Raw genomic sequence first — 4,469 nt, forward strand, 5'->3', positions numbered from 1 at the left:
AACCCATGGATGAAAATCAGCCGATTGACCTTTTGCAATTTATGCAAGAGAAAAAAGATGAAATTCAAAGTCTCATAATCGATCGAGTTGCAGAAGGACCTAGAAAAGTTCAGTTCAGCGCTAATTTAGGTTTGGTAAAACCTAAAGTAATAAATGATTCTAGTAAAACTGAGCACGACGAGCGGATTGACATTTATGCAAACTCTGATATGAAACCTGTGATGAGCTTAGGATTAGAAGATGATGAGTTTTTTGAAATGGTCGAAAAAATGCAAGCAGTTTTGGAGACTTTTGCATCTTATGGAAGCGGTTGGGTTTTGCAACACGTAATTCAAGTTTTTGTTAAACTTGCAAAGTTTTCACCAATCCGTGGGTCAATTATATATTGACTTGCCTTTTCGAATTCGAATGTCCCAGAATTTGATAAACATTAAAAATCACGAAGATAATAATTGCTTCGAACTTTGCTTTACCGCTGCTTATAGTCTGAAGCATGGTGTTGACCTACTTCTAACTGATCAACAAAAGGCGAACCCAGCAGCTGCGCGGACACAACTTGATACATACACTGCTGAAAGTGCACACAAAGCCCAAGGTAATTTTGATTCACCCATGAGTTTCGCTTCAATTGGAAAATTTGAACAACTTAACGACGTGCGGGTAAATGTGTTCCAGTACCACAAGGGAGATTTGTTGCCTATGTATATATCAAAACGACCAAACCAAGATAACAGCACCCAAACTGAAATATTTGACATGGACCTGCTTCTCTTGTATGAGCCTGCAAAGCATCACTATGTACTTATAATCGATTTGTTAAAGTTCATCTGCGAAATCAAAGGGTGTAAGTATCGCCCAATTGCACGTTTATGTAGAAACTGCTTTCACATTAGTTGGAGTGATGAAACTCACGAGCAACACATCCAGGGTTGTAAGGATCATGAACCTGCTCTAGTAGTCATGCCTTCAGCAGAAAAAGGTACCAACAGATACGAGTTCAAAAACCTCCAGGCCTTGTGGTTTGTACCACTTGTGATTTATTTTGATTTTGAATCATTTCTGAAACCTGTAGATTCTTGTCCTGATAATCCATCGCGATCATCTACCCAAGTTGTACAAAAACACGAAGCTTGTGGGTATTCATTGGCTGTAATTGAACACGGAAATTCACAGCCCTACTTCTTTGACTATGACAGCTCTGATCAATGCATGAAAAAGTTTCTCAATCAGTTGCATCAATTAGCGAGAGAGATATATGATCAAAAGCGACGGTTTCCTTAATTTCTAGAAAGCCCAGAATCGTTGAACAAAGAAAACACATCAACATGTTGGATTTGCTGTATACATTTTACCAATGAGCACGAAAAATGTCTTGACCATTGCCATTTTTCTGGAAAATTTTTGGGATGGGCACATGAAAAATGCAACCTCGCAAGACGAACTGTAAATTTCACCCAAGTCATTGGACATAACATCCAGAACTATGACCTTCACCACATTTGTCTCGCATTGCATGAATGCGAGCCAACAAGTACAATGAGTGTTATACCTAGCACCGACGAAAAGTATATATCGTTAAGCATTGGAGTCCTAATTAAAAGTATAAAAAGGAAAAACGGATCTGAGCAAAAAGTTTTTGAATACCTCAGATTTACTGACTCATGCAAGTTTTTGAAATCTTCCCTGCAAAAATTGGTTGATAATCTAATGTCAATTTTGAACAAGTATTTTGCAAACGAGACGGAGGAGCAACGGTGTCTGATACGACAAAAAGGTTTCTAACCTTATTCGTACATGACCAGAAGAGAAAAATTTGCAGAAAAAGAATTGCCTCCTTTGCAAAATTGGTCCAATGTTTTGAATGGAGGAAAAGTTGCAGTTTCACAAGCGGATCTGGAACATGCAAGGAAAGTTTTTAGAGTGTTCAAATGTCAAAACTTGGAGGATTATCACAACTTGTATCTCAAGTGTGATACACTCCTTCTTGCTTGCGTCTTTGAAGAATTTCGACAAATTAGTCACCAAACTTATGGTCTGGACTGCGCGCACCATTTTAATGCTTCAAACTTAGCTGGAGACGCCTTCAAACGTATCTGCAAAGACTCGAATGTTCAGCTTTTATCAGACCGCAAGCATCTCGAAATGGTCGAGAATATGATGCGAGGTGGTACTGCATCCGTGTTCCATAGTCGCTTTTTCAAAGCCAACAACAAAGAATGCCCCGACTTCAACCCAGATCAACCTAGCACCTACGGGTTTATGATCGATGCAAATAACCTCTATGGCGGCGTCATGCAAACGGAGAAATTACCGGTGCGTAACTTTGAGTTAATAGAGCATATAGAAGACGAGGTGATTGTGAACCAAATCCTCAACATGACTGAAGACTCTTTGATTGGATTTATATTGGAAGTTGATCTCGAGTACCCAGAAGAACTGCATGAGGATCATCAAGATTACCCTTTAGCTCCTACTAAAGAAAGTGTACCCCAGGATTGGTGGAGTCCCTACCAAACAAATTTACTCGAGCAGATGAAAAATCAAGACATTTCAAGACGTTCAATTGGAAAGACCAAAAAGTTACTGCAGACGCTGCATGACAAGTCAAACTATACAATTCATTACAAACAATTGTTTGTTAGGTTGGGACTTAAAGTTAAAAAAGTGCACCGTGTGCTGAAGTTTGAACAAGAAGCATGGTTAGAACCATACATCACATTGAACACGACTAAACGACAACAAGCTAGAAATAAATTTGAGGAGGATTTGTACAAACTACTGAACAATTGCGCTTATGGGAAAACATGCGAGTCGAAGCGCAAACGGATGCTTGTTCGGATAGTTAGAGATTATCATGGCGCTTTGCGAGAAATTAGTGCATTCGAATTTAAATCCTACAAAATTTTTGGAGAAAACTTGGCAGCGTTCACTTCGAATCCAACAAAAATCTATTGGGATGTCCCAACAATTGTGGGAGCTAGTGTTCTTGAGTTAGCAAAGTTTCACATGTATCAATTTCATTACGATATAATGAAACCAAATTTTGAATGTCAACTACTGTATTCTGATACAGACAGTCTCTTGTACCAAGTCAAAAGTGAAGATTTATACCGAGAAATTTCCGAAAAAAGGAATATTTAGAATGAACTTGACTTGTCAAATTACCCGAAGAACCACCCTCTCTAAGACCCGAAACACAAAATGGTTGTTTTAAAATTCAAGGATGAGTTTCCAGGAGACATTATAACCGAGTTTATATCCCTCAAACCCAAGCTTTATTCCATTTTGTCCAGAGGTAATTAATTAATTTCTATTTGCCTTATTTGTGAGCACGAATTTCAAAAAATTTTGATTTTTTGTGATTTTTTTTTTCGGAAGGCAATTTTTATTTGTGGGCGAAAAAATGTAATTTTATCAAAAAAAAAAGAAATTTGGAAAAAACTTTTTAGGCGAAAAAGTATAACTTTTTTTTGAAAATATTTTTTTTTTTTACTGTGAGCGGTTTTTTTTTGTGGGCGAAATTTTTTTTTTTTTTGGAAAAAAAAATTTTTTTTTGTTCGAAAAAAAATTTCGGGCGAAAAAGTGTTTTTTGCTTTGAAAAAAAAATTGGTTTTTTTTTTGTGGGCGATTTTTTTTTTTGTGGGCGAAAATTTTTTTGAAAAAAATTTTTTTTTGTCGGCAAAAAATTTTTTTTTTTAAATTTTTTTGTCGGCGATTTTTTTTTTTTTGTGTTGGTCGATTGTTTTTTTTTTTTAATGATGACTAATTTTTAAGGTCACACCTGGCCTTCATGTATTTTTTTTTTTTGCACCTGGCCTTCAAGTTAACATGATGTAGCTCTTAAAAAAACATCGCATTTGGTTTTTTTATCAGCACACATTAGTGATCATCAAAAAATTGATTAGTAATCATATAAATAAAATTTTAGACTGCAGAAAATTATCGGCGAAAGGTGTATCCAAAGCTGCTCAGAAGATGTTGAGTCATCAGCGATATCGAGACACCTTGACCTCTGGCTCGTTATTCAAAACTGAAAACAGTCGAAACGCATCCGAGTCACACAATCTGCAAACAGTGACTTCGACGAAAACATCGTTATCAGCTTTTGATGACAAACGCTACATCCTCGATGATGGTCAGCAGACTCTTCCCTACGGTCACAAAAACATCGTGGGTCAAACTGTGATTGGCATTGATGATAGTGATGACAACACAGCCGCTGTTAATTCTGACCCAACTGACATTGACGATTTGGAAAAATGGATGCCATTTTTTGAAGATCGTCAACAGCCAGTGTCCACGAATTTTTGTCCACTGAAATATGCAAATAAGAGCAATAGAAGTCGCCATGAGCGTGACAAACGTTTTGTTGAAAAAGGACTAATCGTTTATCGATGCAATGAGTGTTCATTCACGGCTCAAATGCTTTCAAATTTACAAAAACATATTCTTCACACTCATGGTCAACT

Source organism: Symsagittifera roscoffensis, chromosome 7 (assembly GCF_963678635.1).
Source record: "Symsagittifera roscoffensis chromosome 7, txSymRosc1.1, whole genome shotgun sequence".
In the NCBI taxonomy this organism is placed as follows: domain Eukaryota; kingdom Metazoa; phylum Xenacoelomorpha; order Acoela; family Convolutidae; genus Symsagittifera; species Symsagittifera roscoffensis.